Source organism: Equus asinus, chromosome 13 (assembly GCF_041296235.1).
Source record: "Equus asinus isolate D_3611 breed Donkey chromosome 13, EquAss-T2T_v2, whole genome shotgun sequence".
NCBI classification, from domain to species: domain Eukaryota; kingdom Metazoa; phylum Chordata; class Mammalia; order Perissodactyla; family Equidae; genus Equus; species Equus asinus.
In genome coordinates, this window is record NC_091802.1 from 33,642,493 (window position 1) to 33,668,843 (window position 26,351).

Sequence of the window (26,351 nt, forward strand, 5' to 3'; positions counted from 1 at the left end):
TATGTCTGGGCACCTCGAATATTTGATTACTCTAATTCCTAGCATTCTGTCTCCTAAATATCTCTTTGTTTCCCCAACCCCTGCTCTCCATCTCTGACCCTAATGCTTTGCCATTATTATTCAAATTGCACACTATAGACGAGGAATCTAGACATCACATGAAATAGTCAAAGGTTAGTGCAGAAGAGAGAGTTGAAAAACACAAGTTCCTAATGAGGTATATCTTACTTGACCCAGATCACCATAATTTATTTTGCCAAAGATAATCAAGGGTTTGAAAGAGAAACCCAGAAGGATGTCCTTAGTTAGTGTGGAACAACTGAGAAGAATATGATGATGATGACAGTAAAACGCTACCATTTATTGAGAGAGAGAGCTGGCAAATTTTAACAATCCAAAAAGCTGGAAATAGAATAATTTATCTTAATCTCAGAAATTTTAATATCAATGATTATCTATTTCAGATACTTATGGTAATTTGGAGTTTCCCTTTGAGATTTTATGGAATTACCCTTTGAAAACTTTTATCAGATTTAGCTACACTAAAGCATCATATTTCAACAAGCATAAAGCTTTATTTTAGTTTTATCTCTTTTTAAATTTCCACTGGGATGCTGAGTCAAGATGATTGCCGGCATGCCTAGTCTGCAAATGTTACTGACAGTGACAATCTCAAATGGAGAAATCTCTCTCTAGATCTTTTTTTCCCCCATACTTGATAGACAAGGTAGTGAAAGTATGCATGACATAGTACTAATGGAAAAACACCCAGCACAAAACTGTAAAAAGTTATGTAACCGTGGGCCCTCCAGGACCAGTTCAACTGACCCCATCTCTTATCAACCGAGTGATTAATGATCATCTTTCAGAAAATCTGCAAAGTCCCATAGCCAGAAGATGCACAGAAGAAATCTTGATCTGAAATGACTACAGAAACAAAGATCCTCCTCCCCATGGAACCAAAGAACCAGGACACGAGAAGAACTTTGAACTTTTATCAGAAGTGAGGGGTCCCTCATTCAGGAAAATCTAGTGTTAAAATTCCTTCCCCACCCTATTATAAATGTTTAGAACCCTATCATAAAAGTTTAGAACCTTGTCATAAATGTTTAAAACCTTACCATAAATGTTCATAGCCCACCAATCAAAACTTGTGCCACCAGCATTTCCACGTGCCAGCCTGTTCTCCCTAACCTCTTAAATATCTCCCCAAATCCTGAATCAGGGAGACAGATCTGAGAGCACACGCCCCCTGTCTCCCTCCAGATCAATCTCACAGAATAAAGCTGATCTCTTTTCCCAAAGGCTGATGCCATAATTAACAGGCTTTTTATGCACATCGGGCAAGAGAACCCCAATTTTGTGCGGTAACAGTTACTCTTAATTATACATAAATATTCACACAGACAAAAACTCCTAAGATGTTTACAATGATCATCTCCAACTAAGGAAATAGATATTATCTTTATTTTTGCTTTATACTTTCTAATTTCCAAAATAAACTTGTAGTTTAAAAGTTACTAAAATATGGAATGAAAAAATACATCGATTATTAAGGCAATAGGTTATAAGGTTCCAGAAAATGGCTTGGTGGATGAAATAATCGCTCCTGAACAGTAGTGGGTGGCCTTATGGCAGTACCCTGGAGAATCAATCGAATTTAGGAAGAGAGGGAGCAATGACAGCATTTGTCACAGATGAAATTGCATGAGAAAAAATACACACAAAGTGAAAAAACTTAACTTCTATTAACCCATTTAGCAGAAGCATCTCTACAACTTTTTAAATGCCCATTGATTTACTCGATAAGCATGTATTGAGAGCCTATGTTGTGTTGGAACCCATAGGTTCTGGAAAAAAAAAGCCAGGTAGAGTAGAGCTCCTGTCCTTAAGGGGCTTACAATTTAGTAGAGCCATGAAGATTAGCCATAATTACAGTGTGGTAAATATCAAGGTAGATATAGTCATATCATATGGTGGAAACACAGATAGGTCTGTAACCCAGATTTTGGAATCAAGGAAAATTTTGAAAAGGAGGTCATAAACAGGGCAAGATCCCAGAGAGTATCCTGTGCTATAATCCCTGGAACACTTGTTGGCATGAAACAGTTGTGGATTGAATGAATACTGTATATGCGCGTGCATTCCTGGCTGAGGAGTAAATTTAATCACTGCAACAAGTAAACTATAGACAGTGACTGTTGTTGTTCCTGTTCTTTTGTCCCTGTCCTTTTTACTACAGAAATGTAGACTTTAAAGGAGTCTCAAAATGAGAGAGTGGACAGATAAGATCAAGTTCTTATCCTGAAGGGTTTTACAATTTAGTTTGGGAGATAAGACACAGATGAACATTGTCCAGAGACAAGAAGGAGACTAAACTAGAGTGAGAAGTGGTAGTTGTGGTATTGACTATCTATAAGCCCTAAAGCTTTTCACGAATGAAATGTCTCCTGGAGACATTCTTCAGCACTAAAGGAAAGTGGATGGCCATTTCTATGAGCTTCTACAATCTTGGAGAGAGAAAACTCTCTGAGGCAACTAATCTATTTTAAGGAGATGTTAAAGATCTTGGTGATGATAGGAACTGAATGTAAATTAAACAAGGATCCTCTCTAATGATATATCACCACTGTTTTTATTTTATTGGCAGTGTAGTATAATTTCATATAAAACAGGACTTTTCAAGTTCAGTAGGGAGTATAGTCATTGGCCTGAGGATTGGGCTACACTTCTCCGAGACAAAAAAGAAGTAGTGGTCATCAACCAGGATTGGTTTAAGTGGTCCAGCTTTATAAATACTTTTATGTAGTGGAGACTTTAGAGGCTGCAAGGCACGTATAAGTTGGAAGCAGACTCCATGGCCTAGAGACTTGGATGTTCTTCCATTTCAAGCAGCATAACGCATTGGAAGAGACCTTAAACAGAAACTTGGAAGGAACTTGCCTAGAAACTAAAAACTCAAAGTCCAGTGAGAATTTACAAGCCTTTTGGCAAAGTTAGCTTTATTCTTTGTTGAGAGATATTGCTCTGAGTTTAAATTTGGAGCACCTAAATAAAAGGAGAACTAAGAAATATCTCCCTCTCCTGCCTCTTGACTATATTCTATGACTGAGTGGATGATACTGGTTAAACAACAAAACCAAGACTTTAATTTCTTTATCCACAAAATCAAATTAGAATTAAATAAGGCAAGCGAAAACACTATGAAAACTGTAAAACATTACTCAAAAAAAGAGTTTGTGTGGTAGGTTAGAATTTTTTTCAGAAAACCTTTCACCCTTCTCCCCTACCTTCATGGAAGGATTATACTTTCCAATCTCTTGACTTGGAGAGTTGATAGATAGGATGTTAATAGACATGATGAGAGCAGAGGATTGATAAGTGCTCGTGTTACTGGAGTGTGCCAAGCCCAGCTCATTGAAGGGGAATTTTCAGGAATTTTGTGAGCCAGATAACAAACAACCATTATTCAAAATCAGTAAAATTAAAAACAAAGGTAATACATACTCAAAACTCATCACTTCCTATTTTACTACATCTTACTGTTATCTATTCTCTTGAGGTTATTTACATCTATTGCATCTATCTGGTGGGAATTCTGTATAAGGGTGCTACTGCACATTTCTCCCCAACTTTGCATTTGAACACACATTTTGCATTATCAGGATGAAAATAGTCTTAAGTGATATGACAAAAATACACACGAATTGAAACAACTAATTACCTAAGATGGCATTTGTGCAGAGGACAATTAACATAGAAAGGCCTGCTTGAAGGTTGGTCCCTGGCTAGTATCTGGGAACTTGGATTCCAGGAGAATTCCCATCATTCCCAGAACTGAGAAGAGTGGCTCGTTGTACCCTAACTATACGAGCAACGTGGCTTATGCTGAACTCCTGCTTTCCTTCTGGGATTTGGAAATTTTGTGCATGCTAGGCAGAGGGTGTCTGTGTGAACTTCCCCCCGTAAAAACCTTGGGCACTGAATTTCAAATGAGCTTCCCTACTAGATAACACTTCACATGTGTTAGCACTATTTGATGCCGGAGGAATTAAGCACGTCCTGTGTGCGACTCCACAGAGAACACTCGTGGAAGCTAGGGCCTGGTTCTCTGGACATCACCCCATGTACCTTCATGCTTTACTGGATTTACTCTTTACCCTTTTGCTGTAATACATCTTATGCTGATTCTTATGAGTCTGTCTAGCAAATCACCAAACCCAGGGGTGGTCTTTGGCCTCCCAACACAGCATTACATAAACGGAGTTAAAAGAATGTACAGGGATAAAGAGGACTTTGTCGTCAGTAAATTCTTACCTTAAATTTCTTGCTTCTGGCTCTGAATATTAACGACTGCTTTCCTGTTTGATACTTTCAATGTTTAAACTTTATAAATTTACTCCCTAAACCCTAAACTTTAATTTACAGTGTCTGGGGACTGCACGTACTAGAGAGTTCAGTAAATCTTCAGTTTATGTCTTTGAATGACTTCAACTTTTGATGGTGCATCACAGTTGCGGGTTTTGGTTACATATTAATGCATATAAATTTGGCCCTCCTTAAGACTTTTTTGTATTTTCAATCATTGACACAGTATACTTCTTTTTAAATGTATTTACAGCATAAGGAGCTTATGGGACCCCTGCTATAAATATGCTTAAAGACTAAACATAAAAATAGGATAAGTATAGAAACCGACATGCATAATTCATTGATGGTAGGATATTAGGCAAGTTTCATGCTCTAGAGAATGGTTACATAAAATTTTAATGAAAGTTTTGGCAACCCAAAACTCATCTTATGCTCTTGAGTAGCACAGGGGAATATCACTTTTCTCAAAGGTGGCTCTGAGTAGCTAAATCACAAGTCGTCAAGAAGATAAGTTCATTAAGGCTCTTACAGACCTGCAGGAAATTGGACTGAATTTCCACCTATCTTGCAGTTCCAACTATCATCTTTTTAATACTTGTGTTTTTTAAAAGAGTATTCCCAAAGAGGTCTGTTAAATATGTTATATTAGTATTAGCACCAAGATTATTATTAATAATAATACATTGCAAAGTATCTAATAGTGGCTGGATTTCATCTATAAATCATCTAGGCAGAAAGGAATAAAGTGTTCTGCTTAGGGCAATTATTCTTTAAATGGTACCTAGGAGCTTGGCATGAGATTTTAGCGAGCATGGGTAGGAGTTGCTAATAGTTCATTAGCAGCAAGATTTATTGGTGAGAATATCGTGCTTTAGCTAACAGCCACAATAGAGACATACAGCTTTATGTGCATAGAACATACAGATTACTTATAGAATTCAATGCACAGCTCCTTTAACATAATATATACCCAAAATGCACGCATATTTTTAAACGAATTTTTATTCTGGAATAATTTTTTTTCATTTTATGCTTATATCTAGATGGACTTGGGTTTTGAGGACAAGGACCTGAAAAGTCATAGGAGACCACAGGATTCATACCCTTGATGAGTTACTCTAGGCAAACCTGTGGCCAATGCAAATGTACACTCAGTGAAAAAGAAGGAAGAAAATAGCAAACTAAAGGTAAAAGTAGAGAGTCCTTTTTTGGTAACTTTTCCCCCGTTGCTTTTATCCAGGAACTGTATTTTTAAAGTGAAAAGGTTTTTGATCCTGATATTTTTCTTTGATGTGAATCGATCAGCTGAAGATTGATAGATAAAATCACAGTCCATGAGTCTTCTGGAGACATTATTTGAAAGAGAGTAAATGCCTCCATGAGCTAAAAAAGGAACTTTTCTTATGTAGCACCTGAAATTATATTACTTAAGAAACCACTGGTGATGTTAAGTGAAGAAAGTGACCAAATTGTTAGGCATGACATGCTCTACTATAGGAAGCAGGATGCTTGAAGGGAGGGAAGCCATATAATTATAAATAATGACTGCCTCTGGGTGTTGAGAGTCTATACGCTTCAGAATGCAGCAAATTTTAGCAAATGAACAGGTATGACTTTATAATCTGAAATGATTCATCTCCTTTATTCTAAAAAGTGGGAAAGTGTGTGTCTAAGGCAAATTTACAGATGGACATAGGCCAGGGCGAACGCACATATTAGTGCTCTTTCTGACTGAGTCTCTTGTGATTGAAACACATAAGCTCCCATTCCTGACGTCTAATCCCCAAGGAGGCAACTCACTTCAACTTTAGATCCTACTTAACTATATGGCTCGTGTTTCTGCTTTTGCTGCTCTTTTTATAGTTAATATTTGTTGAATATTTTAAAACAACTTGTTAGTATTAAGCTTTCCATGACCTTGTATCTGGAAGTATTTTGGGGTAGTTATCCATTTTTCCTTGAACTCATATGCCTTTACACCTCAACTTTATCCCTCCATTCTCCCTAACCATGTCCATCCAAACATATTTTTTGTATATACCCTTGTACTACTTCTTTCCTACTCTCTAGAATGACCTCTCATTTGGAGCCCATTTGCCCTTTTCTCAGTCCTCAATTTAAATTTGACAGGTCGTTGCTTCCACACCCCCTGCCTTGATCTCTACTAACTAGTACATGGTAGGTCCTCACCAAAAGTTTGTTAGAGTTAATGAATAAATAAATGAATGAATTAGTACTTCAGATAAGCCTGCCAGAATTATATATGCCTTGTATATATAAGGGATAGTACTCTTTCCCACTTGACTAAATGCTTCCAGATCTTCAATTGCTGTCTGATGCCTCCTAGGACCAGCTTTTCAGGAAGACTATATCTTTAGTGTGACAGCTTGCTATGGTCTAAATGTTTCTGTTCCCCCAAAATTCATATGTTGAAATTCTAACACCCAATGTGATGTTATTAGGAGGTGGGGCCTTTGGTAGGTGATTAGGTCATGAGGGTGGGGTCCTCACAAATGGGATTAGTGCCCTTATGAAAAGGGTCCCAGAGAGATTCCTTGCCTTCCCCCATGTGATGTTACAGCAAAAACCGAGTCATCAAATCTGTCAACACCATTGTCTTGGACATCCCAGGTTCCAAAACTATAAGGAATAAATGTTTGTTGTTTCTAAGCCACACAGTTTATGGTATATTTGTTAAATAAACCCAAATGGATTAAGACATAGCTGTTGTTGCTGCTCGAAGAAAATATTCAAAATCAGGTTTTGTGTTTGCACTTCCAGATGAGGGAGGTTCAGTCCTAGAAATTTTAATTTCTAAATTACACTCTTCCAAAGCTACCCTGAGATTCCTCACTCCTACCATTATGTAAAAATCATATATGGCAGTGTAAATCTGAAAGCAGTTTAAATTTTTAAGAGTTATCAAAAACCATGCTTAGGGTTTGAGTATATAAGGCTACCCCATAAACTATGGCAGATTTGATGGTGAGGGTGTGAACATTAGCTTCCTAACAATCTGAAAATTATATCACATACATAGTTTCCTGGGGTCCTAGGAATGCTCTTTGGAGGTCAAAATATACATCAGCTCCCTAATAAACTGCAAATGTTGGCTAACTAGACGTGAAAACTAAGTCATTTCAAGTACTATATTTTATTAGCTATTCATTGAAGAATGCATTAAGCAGTTAAATATGTGTAATCAAAAAGCAAGAAGCTCCCTTTTAATTTTCCTACAGAGAGTCATAAAGAAAAAGACAATTATCTTAACTAACAGAAGCAAGCTGTATTTAATTTTCTTTGCTTTATTCTTCTCTTGAAATCAAGCTTTGACTTTGCATCTTTGGCAATTTCCAACAACAAACTTCAGGGTATGCTGTTTAGCAAGTATCCAAGAAGGATGGAAGATGGACAAAGACAGCTCTTTCCCCCAACTGAGGAAGGGAGGTCTTTTTGCGATAAATTTCAGTTTAAATTTTGTCACTTACAAACTGATTATATTAGCAGCTGCATTGTTGTCTTTCTGCGATGAACCTGAGACTCTATTCTTGGTCAATCTGAAGTAACATTAGCTACTTATGCTCCCCACAGTTCTTGACATCTTGGCTTGGCAGTCTCAGCCATGGTCAGACTGAACCCAGAATTCATTTGTAAAAGAAGATCCAAGAAAACATGCCTTTGTATGGAATATATTTAGCTATTTTGTTTTTTAAGGATACATCTTCCAACAAAAGAAGCATAAATAATTCTTCGAATTGCATAAATGCATTATATTTCCATCCAGCTGTGAATATTTTGGGATAGGATTCTGGAACAAATCAGGTTACAAAACATCAATATAATACACACAGAAAAATTAAAATTTAAAATTTTTATGCTTAACAAAGACAGCTGATGTATAAGAAAGTCAGGCTGGAGATTTCTGGTAGGAGAAATAAAACTGGTAGGTCGGATTTAGTGACAGATTACTTATCATTCCAATTACATATACATTATTTTGGCAGCTTATTCTCATGTGTAGCGCTGAGCATTTTTTCTCCTTAATGGTAGTTTTGAGGCAGTGTTATTTGCGCTAACAAGGCATATTAAAATGAAAACACTGACTACTACAAAGCAAACAAATGTTCTAATGGCCAGGGCAGCCTGGCTGGGGCCAAGCTGACAGTTCAATTACCCAAACAGGATACTAATGTTTGCATTGAAGACAAATGCCTGTGGATTTCCCTCTGTGATTATCGCTTAATAAGATTGAAAAATGTCACAGAGAAGATGCCTTCTCTCTAAATAATTATATATTTGTGAAATGCAATAAAGACATTTGTATGTGTGTTTAAACAAGAGAACTCAGGGCTTGGGACATTTTTTAAAGGACAAAGTAGGAGCAGGTTACTGGAATTTCAACAACTAAAAAATAAAAAAATCTTTCACCTGCCACCTCCAAGACATTGGAGACAATATGAAAAATATTGTCACTGTGAATATCCTGAAGTATTACAAGATTCTGAACAACCTTTGGATTCGCCACATAGAAATTGTGCTTTGTCTAGTGTTTAATGTGAATTGTGAGTACAGTGACTCTATTTTTTATTCTTTCTTTGTAAACTAGAAAATACCAAATGACACTTCAATCAGTCACTATCTGATTAACAAAATACCTCATTTTACCAATCGGAGTGCTGTTTAGCTAAAAATGAGAAAGCACAGCTGCAGATGAAATATGTGATTAAAGTCTTTACCTTGGTTTTTTTCTTAATTATGGTGGGACTCTATCTTAAAAAATCATCATATGGATCAAAACCTAAGAAAACTATTACGTCTTTCATGTTTTATAAATGTGTGGATGTCCAAATTATACACACGGGATTTAAGGAGCTTCAATAAAAGAAGGAATTCATCCTGGCATGGTAGAAACAGCACACATTTTAAAGCCAAGTTAACTTGGGTTCCAAACAAGCAGTCTTGGACAACCTATTTAACATCACTAAACTTAATTTTATTTGTCTCTAAAGTGCCACTGATAATATTGGTATTACTCAGTCCATACGAATAAATAAAATGTTGCTCATAAATCACTGGGCACAATGTCAGAACATCATAAGTGTTTTGTTGATGTTAGCTATTATTATTATAGTGAACTGGGCAGAGAGACATGTGGTGACCTGCTTAGGGTCTAAGTGACTGGACACCATCTCGTTTTGCATTAAATCATCCATTCCATTCATTTAACAAACATTTATTGAATACCAACTGTGTCAGAGACCCACTGGTTCTGGTTATGAACAAGTAAAAAAGGCAGAGTCTGGTGAGAATGATAGGCAAGGCATGAAATGATTTCAGTCGAGGTAGAAATGTGCATAAGATGCTAAGATAGCAGCGAGGACAGAGGCGCCCAATCTAGATCCAGGGATTCACTAAAGAATGACTCCTGGGAAAGGCTGAGGCTGAGTGGAGTCCCAGAAGTGAATAAGGATTATCCAGATAAAAGTGCTGGACCAAAGAGTGAGGGAATGTGTTGAAATATTTGCTAACCCATTCATCTTTGGGAAAGAGATTATAAAAATATGCTTCCTAGGTATGTACTTGTGGATATCTAGTCTAGTAAAGGAGCATCAGATATACAGACATTTAAAGATGCAGAATTAGAAAATGTTAGTGAAATGTGGACAAAATTTTTAAAAATTCTATAGATATTTTTTTGAGTCTAATTCTCTCAATGGGGTTCTAGTAGGATGGATAACATTCTACTTGCCTAATCTAAAGACATCCCCATTTAGAAAAGCATGGCACTGCATTTCATGATAAACAGCATCAGAATTAAAACAGCAGATTATATCATTTTATCTAAGTAAATGGAAGCCATTTATACCAATCTTGCATAGATAAAGTTTTTTTTTTAAAGTCGATGTTCTTTTATTTAACAAGCTGTTTTTCTTTTCTTTTTTTTGGTTTCAATCAAGCAGTAATGTAGGGATCAGTGTTAATAATAATAAGCAATTGCAAATACATCTATATGTACTGCTGTAAGTTCTATCAAAAGACAATTATATATGTGATCCTTGCCTATAAAACTTGAAAGAAATGCATTAATGTATAACATGACATTTATAAGTTGTCACGCAAAGAATCAAGCACACTATATTTTAATTCTCAATCTAATAAATAGGGCTCATTATCCCCAATTTGAAGGTTGAAAACATTATAACCCAAAGAGGTTGAGATACTTTTCCAAAGTCACACAGTTTGTGAGAGATCAGCTCAGTTTCCAACACAGCTTTGTTAATTCCAAAGTTCATGTCCTTTTCTACCACACCACGATGTTTCTAAGAGCAACTTATTAAAAACAAACAAAGAAACCAAAAACTCAAATTGAATTTTAATGAACTTTTATGAGATGACTTTCTAATGAAAATGAACATCCAATGACACTAGATGATATTTAAAACTCACGGACATATACTTTGCTTGGTTTAACACTGCAGTGATTTAAGTGTGTATGTTAAAGCTATATTTAGCTCTTTCTCATGTAATTTTTTGTGCTTTCTATCCACAAAATTTTTATCACTGTCTTCCCTTGAAAGCTTTTATTAGTCCTCTAAGCCACAATATACTAGTATTATTAGTCTTGCGGTGGTGTGATTAATAAATCTGCATCCAAACAAAATAAAATACCGACAGCCACACCTGTTAACACGACTTTGTGACCCTATTGCGTAAAAGCCATTGAGCTTGCATATTGCGTTTTTGTTTTGTAATTCACACATGTAAATAATTCCATTTAGCACTGCTTGTAGCAATATTTAAGTGATGGTTAATAGGTAGTGAAATCATGAGAAAACCATTAAACTGATGATCCTCAGATATCATCCGGTGCCATCATTACATAGATGAGTTTTCTGCATACTTTTCTTACCATTTATTAGTCATTTACGGACTTATGTTATTACCTTATAAGCACACTTAAGACCTATCTCATGCTCATTTTAGTTATTTGAATGTAGTACTTTATAAAAAACCGCTAAGTATCATTTTGAAGAATGAATTTATTTTAAGCAAAAGTTTATATTGAACTCACTAATATCACTCCTACTTCTAAGGAAAAACCTTAAATAAGACCCCTAAAGTCCTTTTTATAATCATAGAAGTCACATTAGAATTAATTTCAGTGCTATAGAACTAAGTTTGTTTCCATTTTTAAATCACTAAATTTTAAATCCTAAATTTTACCCCTGCCTTCCTTCTTCGTGTTCAGTGTATCCTCCTTCGCTCACTCTAATTTGATGAGACTAAAAGAACTGTCATAATTTAAGAAGGGCTCCCATTCTCAATAAGAAAATTATGAGCAGGAGTAGAGAAGTGCAGACAAAATGGAAGGTTAGAATTGGAAAAGTCATCATGAACCTGTATAGAAAGGATTCTACCTTTAAATTAGGGTCGTCCTCTGTTGCGTTGCAAGAGGAGGATTCCAGAAGGGAGTTTCCACAAGGAGAGGAGAGATTGGAGCATACATCTCTGACTTTGTTTCTGAATGTCACCACCTTTGTAATTCTCTCCATTGCTAGTACCATCCTTAGTACCACACATGCATCTTAAAATTCTGGCTCAAGTATAGGGAAAACTCTTCTCCTTGATTTCTCTTATCACGAGACTTATGTTTGCATGGAGAGGTTTTGTAAAGGTAAAGATTTAAAAACTTACAGCTAATAAAACACAATCCAATTATTCATAGTTCAGATCCTAAACACCCCAGTACTGAATAAGAGCTCATTGCAGAATAAATGCTTAGACTTTCTTGGTCTCTTTGTAACTTCAAGCTTTTTCTCTAAGGAACACTGATGTGAACTTCCTTTCTATCTTTAATGGTAGGATGATGTCATGGAAGGTGCAGTGGGTTTGGAGAATTCAGTTCTGATTCTATCACATGTTGCAACCTAACTTTGGCAAAGTCATTTAACCTCCCTGACTACAATTTTACTCTTGAAAATAGCAAAAGAAAGTACTTTCTCTATGGGATAGTCTATAGGATATGACAATCTATAGAAAGGACAGTCTGTAGGATTGTCATAGCTTTCAAATGAGATGCAGTATGAAAATAAAGCTCAATAAATATTTGTTTAAGGAGCAAAAAACAATGGCCTACACTGAAAATTTTCCTTAATTTCTTCTCTCCAGTTTTTTTCCATATGGAATACTCTATCTATTAATACCATGCTAGAGAAATTTACCAATGAGGGTAAAACTTGATTCCTCAGAACCCTCTAGAATTTTTCCATTCAGCTTCTGATCTTTATAGCTTCTGTACTTCATAGTTGAATTCCTTTCTGGACCCATGCTGAATGACAATTTTAAGCCATAATTAAAAGTAAAGAACTTATTGCCTCAGTTATTGTCTTTGTTCTTCTCTGGAGCATTTCCGATGATACATAAAGGCGAATACTGTTCCTCTCAGTCATCTATTCATGTACAGTATACTCTCATTTAGTAGCCAGGGTATTATAAAAAATCAATTAGCTTATTTGTTCATTACCTGTAATTTAGATAATTACACTGTATTGGGAGACATTTTCAATCCAGTCATTATTTGAGTTGACACTCAAATGTTGCAGGGGCTCAGTGCCTTCTTAACCAAAAGAAATGTTTCTGGAATTCTCTTACAGCCCCGGAGTGAAGTGATGTGAACTTTTATGTAGTTATCTACAGCATATTGCCTGAAATTCCCTGAGCTTGCTTAACCTTCTGTACTCCAATGGTAGTCTAACGCCATTTAGCCACCTATTTTTCTACTGAAACAGAACCTTACTTCTCCTGGACAAATCCTTTAGATTCAACTGAGTAGAGAGATAAAAAACAAGAATAACAAAATGCCTAACAGTCCCATATCAACTGATGCCAACTACCAGAGCTGTATAAGGATGTGAATCTCCCCACATCCTGCTTTGTCCCCAAATGTTTGTCCTTGTGTGCACACTTGTCCAGTCTACAAGCCCTACAGTAACATGCCAGGGCACAGTGTGAAACTTTGTCGATGACATCGTGATCAAGGACACATGAAAACTGAAATCCTTTCTTGCCTTGTATAGTGACTTTGTTTTTAATTTTTGATAGGATACAGGAACTATATATAAGGAAGGGAAGCCACATGGGAAACATGGGAAAGTGTAGTTTTTCAGCAAATCTGAACAACCCTCAAAAACCCCTTATGTAAAAATTGCTTTAGAACATTAATCTTGGATTTAGGATAAGCACGGTCTTCTATTCCTCTCTTATCATCTGTTTTATAAGATTTAAAGATCTTATTTTTGATGGTAAGACACAATGTGATAACTCTCTGATAGATGAAAGTCAGAATTCTTTGTTACTTATAGTTCTGAACAAGAGAAGTCTGCTAGGCAGGGCCACGTGGGGATGCACCAGGGGACAGAGAAACAGCCAGATAGAACTGTAGGAGGCAGTTTTCTGTGGCAGCTTGGGTGGGGTTAGCTAGGTTTCATGTACTCCTTCATGGATTGGCTAATTTGAATAATTTCATGGGCTTTAGGATGTAGGGACTAGAGGTCTGGTACTTGGCCCTGCAGCAATTAGGGCAAATGCATAGAAGCCCTGAAGTGTGAGAATCCCAGGAGAGAAGTAGTTAGGGTGTGGACGTAATCAGCTGCTCAGGATGGAGAACTGACCAGCCTCTGACCTGGCCTCAAAACAAGGCAAGACAGCATTTCAAAAAAACAAACCCTCACCCGCTCCGCAAATCCTTATATTTATACCATCCTCCATTCCCTCACTCCGCATGAAATCTTAGTCCTCTTACTAGCAACACTGAGAAAGTAAATCAAGGTGAGAAGGGGCTCAAATTATCAAGATCTTCAGTGCATGCCCCGGTCAACAGACTCACTCCGTACATCCAAGGATAAGATGGAAAACCAAGAGTGTCCAAGAGAGCACAATCTCCTTGAACCCACAGCAGTTTTGTCCTCTTGCCAACAAGATCCAGTCAATATCTTAGATCTCAACTAATTTGTTAGCAGCTCCTCCTCTCTTAGGGAGATAAGATGCTAGGAGGGAGTTGAGGAAAAGTAAGCACAAATTTCCCCTTCTTTCAGGATCTCAAAACAACACCACCACCCAGACTCTAGAGACATAGCAGGAAGATACCTGAATCAAGAGGCCCGAGAAGAATGCTTTTTGACAGAGTTGTCTTTAACAATCAGTAACTTGTATGGGATTGGTGCTGACATGGAAGCAAATTTTTGGGATTATTCTGAAGTCTTTGGATGTCTAGACTCTAATATGCCTTGACAGGCCTTTCATGGCAAGGCATTTATTTTCCCTTGTCCAGACACTTTCTGCACATCCCTCACTCTAAAGCTGTGTGAGCTTGCTTTTTATTTGTTATCAGGTGCATACAAAGGTTGTAGAATATTATGGTGTAATAAATGCTATTTTAGGGTTAAACAGAGAGAATCAGGTTGGCTGGACTGCACATTGTGCATGGTAAAATGATATCAGTGAGGTGAGCTGAGGTCATAACATAAATCATACTTATCTACCATGCTAGAGTTTGTACTTTTTGTGAGGGCAACAGGAAAAGTTTTAACTATAGAAGAGATATGATCATATTTAGATTTAGTAAGACAACTCTGTCTATCATATGGAAGATTATTAAAGGTTGGTATGATGGAATTTTAAAGACCAATTCCAGAGCTTTTAAGATGAGAGATATAGGTGATCCATATTAAATTCTCAGAAGGTGAGATGGAAAGAAATAGATCCAACAGGCATGAACAAGATGGAAACAACAGGACTGGATGATTCATTACATGTGGGGGGTTTAAGGCAATGGTGGGTCAGGAATGACTATTAGGTTATTGTCTTGAACAAGTGTCCAGAAGAAAAGAAAACCCTGAGGTACCTTGGCTGGAACTCGGAAGAACACTTGGTCTTTCCTGGGTGTGGAATGCCTTTCTTCCCTTTTCTTCTGGGTAAACCCTCCTTGTCCTTTAACACCATGGTCAAGCACCACTTTTCCTAGGATGTTTCCCCTAGAGTCCTTTGTGTGCCAAAGTCTTTAGGGATAACACCATGATAGCATTCATCAAAATGTATTGTAATCATTGGCTTCTTCATGTTTCCTCTGTATTGTCTTGTGAGCTGCCTGAAGAGAGGACCTGAGTCTTGCACTTCTGTCTCTGATGCATTGCATTATACACCATACGGGATGATCAAGAGGAAGGAAGAGAGAAAGTGAGATTAGCAAATGGGTGATTTTCCCTAGTAAACAACAACAATAAAACTTATTGTCTTAACACAACAAATGTTTATTTATCACATTGTAGTCCTGAGCAGGTCGTGAAACTCTTCTGGGTAATGTTCTCTAAGTATCTCACCTCCAGTTGATGAATCAAGGACAAGATTGCTTTCTTCTTGTGGTTCCACCATCTTCTGACTTTAAAGAAATGCAGTCAGCAGATGGGGGAAGAAAGCATGGGAAAAGCAGATCAGACACCTCTGATCTGAGTGAGATCCATCACTTGTACTCACAATTCATTGCAAGAACTAAACATACATCCAATCTTAGAACAAGGCAAGTGGGAAAATATATATATGGATAAAGTTGGCACTAACAATTTCTAATATAGAAGGAAATAAGAAGGAAGAGAAGGAGGAAGAGAGGGAAACTAATTGATTGCATATGACTAGAGTACAGGAAATGAGTCCTGATAAGTCCTAATATGTACTAACATTCAAAGAGGAAAATAAGTTGCATAGTGTGTAATTGATGATTTAATAAGCGCTGTGACAAGTGTGCTAAGAACATCCCTATTATAGAGAATCAGGAGCATGCGTTGTAAAGTGAGCATGTACAGTCACAAAATAACTTTTTACATCACTATATGTGTAGTATGCCACAATGAGAGTGTATCCATGGCTTCATACATTACTTCAAATATTTCATCTCTTAAACCTGCTACTCTATGTATAACAACTTTGAGTTTCCCTTCTCATTCAGAGAAAGGTTAAAGAGTAAAAACTCGGCGTACGGAATGTTTTTGGAGACACAATATCAGGTGACTTATTATTCAAAAATGGACATTGGAGCAAGCAGAGCAGAGATTAATGTACATCTGCTTAAAACTCATGACCTGACTTTCTTCTTGCAGTCGCTTAATGCAGTATGGTACCTAGAATTTATCGTATGAGTTTTATAATGCGAAACTTGGTCTCAGGAGGTATCCTTACTATGCAAAATATTCCACTAGTTATCCACTTGCATTTATGTGTTTCAACAGATTTGTCTTGCACATTATTTTTAAACATAAAATTAGGTTTCCTTGTTTGATTTTCATAACAAAATTAGCATATTCATAACATTGAAGGTGTAATGTCCTTATTATCGAAACTCTGCCTCTAGAATTGCACTTTAGTAAATATGTCTTAATGTGTATTCATGAAACTGTAACAAGTAGTGACATCGCATAATCTGAAACTACCCAAGATGTGAATGGGTGAGGATGTTAAAGGGAAAATGTGAATCTGAAACCTGAGTCAATCAAGCACGTCAAGGTCATTCTGCTGGATAATGACATGGAGTATCCCATTAAAACCATTCTTCTCCTTTTCAATTATTTTTCCAAATCCTCCATTTCCTTGTTTTATTTACTACACAGATTGTTTTGAGGATAAATTAGAAAAAAATACATATAGAAATGCCTACAAAGGCTATTGAGTAGTTAGTCATAATCATTGCAACCAATCCCTATTGCCAAACTCTTCCAAATTGTGACCACATGAGAAGCAGTTGATAGGATCGTAAAAAAACAAGGTCTAATACTAATATGTCTGTTTATGATATTTCTTTCATGTTGGCACATTGGGATGAGGATGCTAGGAATTATAGTAGAAATAACACATTCTTGTGATTCTAGAATAAATTTTACATTGTTGTAATTTAGTTAGATACAATTTTATGTAGGCTATTTGTACCTCATTTGTAAGTGAAATTAGTCTGTAATATTATTTTCTTTTATTCCTCGTGTCTGCTTTTTATATCACGTCATACTAGCTATATGAGTCTTGGTGTATAAAAACAGTGTATAAAGTGTCTTGTATAAAGTGGTACATAAAGTGTCTGTATAAAGTAGCTTGTATAAAGTGTCATTTCTTCTGTTGCTATCCTTTGAAACAATTGCATAAGATGAGGGTTATCAGATTTTTGAGGTTTTGGTAAAAGTTTCCTGTAAAACAATCTCCACCTGGTGCTTATACTACGTGTGGCGAGGGAAGTCGTGGTAAATATTAGTATATCTAAGTTCTTTAAGGATTATAACCTGTTCTGGTTTTCCTTTTCTTCTTGAGTCAGTTTTAACAAGCTAATTATCTTTCTAAGGTATTATCCATTTTATTTAAGTGCGTTAATTTGTTAATTCTGGTAAAACCTCTATTGTGCTTGAATGGTATGGAGTCTCAGATAGATAGATAGATGATAGATAATACATAGATAAATAGAAAGACATGTATTTTCTAACCATTGAACATAAGATTATATATTTCTAAAAATCAAACCATTATTTATTATTAAAATTTATGTTAACTTCTGAGAGAAGGCTTGAGAGAGTGATGTTAAAATTTCCATCTCTGACTATGCATTCACCAAAACCTACTTTTAAAATTGTCTTTTGTTTTTAATTTCGAATTTCAGCTGTTAGATAAAGACTAGATCTCAGTTGTTATGTCCTTTTGGTGAGTAGTTCATTTTGTCATTTTGCTTTAGTAAGAAGACTTGATCCTTAATAATGGCTTTAAGACTGTTAGTATTACATACCAGCTATCCTTGGACAGTATTGTCCTAGTGTGTTTTTTTGGTCAAATTTTTGAGTCATTGTATACTGCGTCACTACATTCATAAATATCTTAGAGCTGATTGTTTTCTATCCAATCTGAGACTATTTTTCAATGTGTAGCTTTAATGCAATGATTACTGATATATTTCATTTTTACTGTCATCTAATATTGTGAGTTTTAATTATCATATGTTTCCTTGTTTTCTTAGTTCTCCTCTTCTGAACCATGTGCTCTTGCCCTTCATACTAATGAAAAAAAGAGATCTTCAATTTAATTATGACCTCCTTGTTCCACTTTCTACATTATTTTTTTCTGATATTTTACATCTGCTCTATCTTAATGTCACCAAGTTGATTATATTTTGTATTATTCATGTCCAGTGCTTATTAAGAATTACAAATATATTTGTCAATTTATTTGCACAAGATTACTTGTGAAAAATAATTACTTAGGCATTTTACTTCCAATATTCTGCATTCAGAATATTTCCTGAAAAAATCATTAAGTTCTTTCAGAGAGAATCTCTGACTATTAAACTCTATCATTCTCTATATGAAAATATATTTATTTCTCTTTCAGTCTTAAGTAATAATTAAACCATGTTTAGAATTTTAGCTTGATAATTATTTTAAACACATTGAAAACATCATTTTAATGTTCTGGCTGATGAGATTGTGTCGTCTAGTTGTTTCTTAATGAGAGCTTCTTAAAAAAAGAAACTAGAAATGTATGCTAAACTTACGATTACTTATTTAAGCATTCCAAAAATATGAGATTATTTAAAAATGGTACATTTGAATGCTGTCTTTCCATTCTGATATCTAGGCCTGAGTTCCCTCTGCTCTGCCAGTGTGGTTGGCTGTGAACCCCAGATATTGATTGTTACTTCTTCTCCAGAACTGGTATGCGAGACCAGGGGTTCAGTTTCCCAGGTTTTCATGAGTTCATTGTATGCTGTGAGTCTTCGATGTGGCAAGGATTTCTTCCTCACTTATGCCTCATTAGACCCATCGTTCTTCTGTTCTTCCTGAATAGTCTCTCTTCTGTACTGTATAAATCAGCTGTTATCACAAAAATACTGTGTAACACACTGCCAAGAAAATTCATTGCTGAGAGAAATCATCATTTATTATTGACTACATGTCAATGGGTTTGCAGGTGGTCTCCTTGGTTTCAGCTGGGTGCATTCAGACACCTGTAGACATCTGGGAGTCTTTAAGGTGGCCATGATGATACAGTATCCATGGGCGATACATTCCAAGACCCCCAGTGCATGCCTGAAATGGTGGATAGTACCAAACCCTAATACACTATGATTTTTCTTACACATACATACCTATGATAAAGTTTAATTTAAGCACAGTGAAAGATTAACAACAGTAACTAATAGTAAAATAGAACAATTATAACAATATACTGTAACAATGGTTAAGTGAATGTGGTCTGTCTCTCTCTCTTTCTCAAAATATCTTATTGTATTGTGCTCACCCTTCTTCTTGTGATGATGTGAGATGATACAATGCCTACGTGATGAGAGGAAATGAGGGGAATGACGTAGACATTGTGACATAGTATGAGGCTACTACTGACCTTCTGACGATATGTCAGAAGAAGGATCATCTGCTTCTGGATCGCAGTTGACCTCAGGTAACTGAACCCTCAGAAAGAGAAAATGCGCATAAGGGAGGACTAATGTATTGGCCAAGATTCCTCCTATGTTTGAGGTTGGCTGACTGTGGCCTGATGGAGGATGGCCTTGATTTTTCTCCATGTGGCTTTCTCACTTCCCTCTTTTAGACTAGTCTATGTCTTCATAGCAGTGGCAAGAGTACAAGAACGGGAACAGCAATAGACAAGTGATTTTTCAAACTTGTGTTTATGTCAAATTTGCTGAAAACCTTTTGGCTAAAGTAAGTCAAGGGGAGCAAGCCTTGAGTCAGTGTAGGAGCATACTAACAATAAGCATGGATATAGGGAGAGATGAAAAATTGAGACCATTATTACAATCATTTCTACACTTGTTTACTTGAATTTTTTAACCTTTACAGCGTACCTTTGTGAACTCAATATTGTAGCAGCTAATCTCCAGCCTACTTTCCACCTGTGAGAAAATTCAGTGATAGAAGCTCCCCAAATCACACAGCTGGTTGTAGTTGAAAGTGGGTTTTGAATCCAGGTCTTCTGACTCACACTGTCAAGTCCTTTTCTATTTACTATTCTTCATCCTTCTGACTGGGCGTGAATTTTTATCTTTGTTTTGGTTTTCATTTTTGCTTTGAGCTAGTTTCTTTCAATTACAATAAAATTTTATATCAGACACAAATATGATAAATCAATAATATTTTTAAGCATAAATTCTACAAAATATTTGTTGGCTTTGCTTTAGTTTCTGTTCGTCTTTCTGCAGGGGAGTGTGTTAACAGTGCCTCTGCTGAAGCATTCCAGTACATCATTTTATCTGTTATAAATATCACATTAGAACAGTAAGTGCTACAGGTCAAGCCCTCTCATTTAGCATCTCACTCTGCAGCATTTAGGGAATTTTAGACAGCTATTATATCTTTATGTGTGTCAACAAAATTTTTTTTAAAAGAGTTGAGACCTTTTGCATTAGAAGGAAATATGGAAGGTAATTCTTAGCATTGTTACATTTATTTATATAGTAAACATAAATAAAGAGTATTTCTTAGAGGGTCATGGCCAGCTAAGACCTATTGAACAATCATTTTTCTGTACTGCTTTCAGCATACTTTGTATTTTCTATAAAAGAGAGCTTCCTATTTCATTTCAAGAAGTAATTATTGCTTCTTTTTAGTTATTTGAAGCCTATGACCTCATGCCGGAACTACTTCAAGAATCTCAGAATTTAATCTTTCCCCATGCCCCTACACACAGAACTTTAGTCTATATCCTCTTTCTTCAAATCACAGAAAGAATATTATTTGTAAATTTTAATTTTCTCATGTTATTATCTAGTTTGACACTCACCAAAGAATACCCACAAGCCCCATGGTAAACTGACGAACTTCCCATATGTACATTGATCTCAACACTGACTAAAATTCATTTCCTTCCCCCTGCCTCAGACCATGGCTATTGCCTTTCTATGAATGTGGTGCCCCTATCCTCCCAGTCGCCTGAGCCAAAGTCATATCTGATGCCTTTCTTGCCTTCACCTCTATATCTAATCAATATTTAAATCTTATGGATTTTAGCTCCTTAATCTCTTTACAAACCTTCTCCACATCTTCATTCTAACTACTCTTCTCTATTCTAGTCCCTCCTTGGCTCTGAATTATAAAATTACAATAGCCTCTCTCCTAGACGCAATTCAACTCATAATACTTTCTATGTTTTTCTGCAATGTGATGGATTATTCATTCTGAGAATGTGTTGTGCACTCTCACATCTTAATTTATTTTCACATGCTATTCTTTCTATATGAATTGTCCCATTTTCCACTTAAGGTGGGATTTGAACCTTTACTATTCTATTCAGTTCTCACCACCAATCTTAAAGCACCCTCCAAAACAATAACAAAATGTTACTTCTTCTGTATTTTCATAAAATTTCTTATATGATTCTATATTCACTGAAATTATTTTCTATACATCTGTAATCCCACAAGTGAATGTGAACCCTACCAGTGTAAATTCTGTGTGATATTCATTTTTACATACACAAAGTCTAACACAGTATTACGTAATATATCAGGTCCTCAGTGTCTATTTTACATGACTTAATGAGTGGAAGGATGGATGGATGGAGAGGAGGATGGATAGGTGGATGAATGGATGAAGTGTTACTAGTCGGTATGATTTTATCACATGAATACCCTCAAAACAGTTAACTCTCAATTTTTGGCAGGATAGTGTTCAGGTTCCCTAACGCCACTCTAAAGATACTCTCTGATACGGCAGCTTAAACTCCTATACTCTCCTAAATAAATTGCCTAATTGTGCTGTGACTATTTTATTACTACTCTCCCCAATTGCAGACTTTTGTAAACCACACTCCTGGTTCTATATTCAACACATGCACACAATCTTTGCTGTGCCAAAGCAGAGCTACTTAGTATTCTTTCTTTTGGTTGGTATACCAGTGGGTCTTCTGTGCGTCTGCTGTTCTTTCTTAATATCTATTTTCAAATATCATATTATCCTTTATTCCAAGAACCTTTCTATGTATTTCCTATTTTGCAATTTTATTCTACAAAAGTGCTCCATTTAATTCTAAGCAAAACCATAACTTGATCTTAGCTATGTCCTTTCTTGATACCAGTAAAATGTTTCTTCAACCCTCGTCAGATGACTTCTGTTTCCACTCGCCTCTCTTTTGGAGCCTACTTCTTTATTATGATTACTAAGCGGTTACTTTCATCTTCTGAAGCTAATTGAAAGCCTACTATGGGCCAGGCACAATTCTATATATTTGGGCTACATCAGTGAATGAAATAGATAAAGATCCCTGCCCTGGTCTGGCTTATATTCCAACAGGAATAGGCAGATAATAAAAATAAACACAATAAATAAGTAAATTAGATGGGATTTTAGAAGGTGACAGAAAAAATAAGAAAAAGTATCAGGGTAAGGGGCATAGGAGTACCTGACATTTAAATGATAGGTAGAATGAGCTTACTGAGAAGTTGACATTTGAGCAAAGATGTGACAGAGGTGAGGGAGGGTCAAATCTGGAGGAAGAAATAACAAGCAACGGGGACAGTCAGTGCAAGACTCTAACTTAGGGAAGTGCCTGGCATTTTGGAGGAATGGCAAGGACCCCTGTGGTTGGAGATGTGGATGGGAAGAAGTAGAAAAGGCCGTCTAACTTGTAACTGATGGATCAGGTGAGATGGTGAAAATCATATCTACAATACCATCCCTAAATACATAAACATCACTTTCTATTCTTTCATCCTGTTTTTTTTCAGAGCATATATTACAATCTGTGATTATTCCATTTATTAATTTGTTAAAGATATTATTTCTCAGCCTGCCTGGTGGTGCAGCGGTTAAGTGTGCACATTCCGCTTTGGCAGCCTGGGGTTCACCAGTTCGGATCCCGGGTGCAGACATGGCACTGCTTGGCAAGCCATGCTGTGGCAGGTGTCCCACACATAAAGTAGAGGAAGATGGGCACAGAGGTTAGCTCAGGGCCAGTCTTCCTCAGCAAAAAGAGAAGGATTGGAGGCAGATGTTAGCTCAGGGCTAATGTTCCTCAAAAAAAAAAAAAAAGATATTATTTCTCTTTCCTACTAGAACATCAGGTCCTGGGACCAGGGACTTTACTGGTACCTAGAATAGTGTCTGGGACAAGTTGTGTCCCAATTATACTTGTTGAAGACATTAATGTAGCATTGTCTTCTTAGATTTTCCAACTGTCATTTACCTACGTAGCATATTCTTCAGATCTGCCTGTCCAGTCCCAGATGTTGATGCTCGAAGTATGTTCGCTGAATTGAACTCTAATGATGGGAAGTGAAAGCAGCCCAGTAGCCTGTGATAGACATGCTTCAAGTCTCTCAGCACAAGAGCTTTCCCCGTGGTAATTTATGTATTTTCCTACAAGCTGTGTGTGGGGCTCCACTGAAGCTACTAATTGGTAAGGAGAAGCCTCTAGCTGTGCTCAAACAACACACAAACAAGTAGGAAACAAACTGTTCTTATTTTTTTATAAAGATGTAAAGTTGACACTAGTGCTCTATCGTCCATATCCCCAGAAATGAGAACTCTGTTCACTTAGAAATATCTTCTTAATGGAGAAGAGAACATAATAAAAAAACGAAAACATAGCCCTCTTTACATTAGTATTTCTAGGTTTGTAAATTGTTTTTTCCTATGTGAATAAACAGTGAAACAAGGTTGTATAAAATTTTAAAATGTGCTGAATCATCTACATATTTTTCTTAGGTAGTAGTTCTAATCCTAATTCTATAAATTTTAGCTTTCAAATGTCTCTGGACCCGCAGATGGAGTAGAGATAGTGCCAGTCAGGAACTTTGTGTTCATCCCAGAGCCCCAGTGGGGAGGACATTGGTAATGCTGCCATTGATCCAGGATTTCTAGGAAAATACTTTATTATCTTTAAAAGACAATATTTATTGGGAATGACCCAAATGGAGCACTACGGAAACAATTAAAACTAGATGCAGTAAAATTTTAAATGGAAGATATAGAATTAGAGATAGTTTATTCAATTATTTCTGTAAACAAATTATTCAAGGAGGAATATTATGTGAACCAACATAATTTGAGAAGCAGTATAATACTGGGTTTGAAAGCGCAAACATGAAAGCTACACTGTCTTGGCTCTAATGCTAGCAAAACTGTTTGTAAGATCTGTGATCTTGAGCCATTTACTTAATCCCTCTGTGCCTCAGTTTCCTCATCCATAACGTGGTGATATTAATAGCACCTCTCTCATGGGGTTGGAAGTAACATGCATGAAACATTCAGAATGGAGCCTAGTGGATAAAAAATACTTTTTAAAAATGCTAGCTACTTTGAATAGACATAGTATGTGCCAAGACACATCCATTACCTGTATCTTGTTCAAATCTCATACAAACAGTGCAAAGTAGTATCACCATTCCTATTTTTAAAGATAAGGAAACTGAGGCTCAACAAACTTACCAGCTCAGTTCAAGTCCGCACATTTAATAGATTCTGAGGCCAAAATATGAATCAATCTTGTCAGATTTGAAAGCCCATGCTGTTTAAACTCACATAACTTCCAAGATGATTACAGGTCAATATTTACTAATATCTAAACTTGTTGGTGTTTTATAGCCTCTTCCTGAAAGCCCAGATAAGCTTTTATTCTGGATCTTTCTCTTAATTGTTGAGATTGGTCTCATTTTCTGTATATTGCTTCTTTGGATTCCTCAATTTTTTCTTTAGTAAATTTAGGCTCCTCTTTTCTCCCTGGCATCAATTCTCATAGGACATTGTCTTTATTGGATTTATTTCCCTTCTTTGGAAGGAACTAATTAACCACTTCTTGGGGACTTCTCATTTTGCAAGAACGAGAACAGATTTGGGGACAGCACGTGCAAGAACGTTTTGCTCAGTAGAAAAGCAAACAAACAAACAAATAACATGGCCTTTCTGTTTTTCTTCTCATTTAACTACGACCACTGTTTAAAGCAAAAAAGACTCAAAAAGACCTTAGTGATTGTCTCAGTGCTAGGATCACATTATGTACATAATAATAAAATATATACTGACTATATATATACATGCCATAATGATAATATATATGGCATTATGATTATATGTATAAAAATGATAGTACATAAGGCAGAATGCTGCCTCAAACCTTTTTATTGCAGATGGATTATAGTTAGCTGATGTCTAAATAGTTGGATAATAGTTTCTAACTTTCAGATAATTGGAAACATCAAGACGTTTGATAAATTTTTAAAAATTGCTGATTCATATAAATGTAACATAAATTTGAAAATGAGGAACTTGCTACTTTTTAAAAGGGAAATGAGAAAAATATCCTGTTCAAGCCTCCAATTCTAATTTTTGAATGACATCATGTGGTGAATTTTCTAAGTGTAATGCTCAATTTTTATTTTCTATTATTTACCATTAAAATACCTAAGTACTTAAGATACTTTCACTACATATATAATAAATTTAACCTAGTTCCTTACATCCACAGTAATATGTTGCACAATACAAGAGATGATAAATAAAAATGGTATATAATAATTTGCAAAATAATGATAAAAGCTTATAGAAGAATCTAACAAAGAGTAGTTATACCTCAGAAAAACTATTAGAAGTATCCCAAGGAATTTGTAATATAGTAGGATAAGCTCAGCTTTCCAAGTGGTGAAAATAACATAAACAGAAGTTTAAATTTTGTAATGAGCATGATATATGCTGTGATAGGATGTTAGGCCCGTGATGGGTGACGGATATAGATTAAGTCGTGATAATGCTTCATGAAACAAAACATTTATCTCTTTCTCTCTCGCCTGTGACAGATGTTATGTTGGAACTGCTCGTGTTCCAGTTGTCAATATTACTGCAGGGATGTGAGCCTCAAAAACAAGCTTCCTTTCCTTAAAAGAAATTATGTTGGCTCACAATTTCATGTTGCCATTGTGATATTCAATTGATATTTCTCCCACTGTA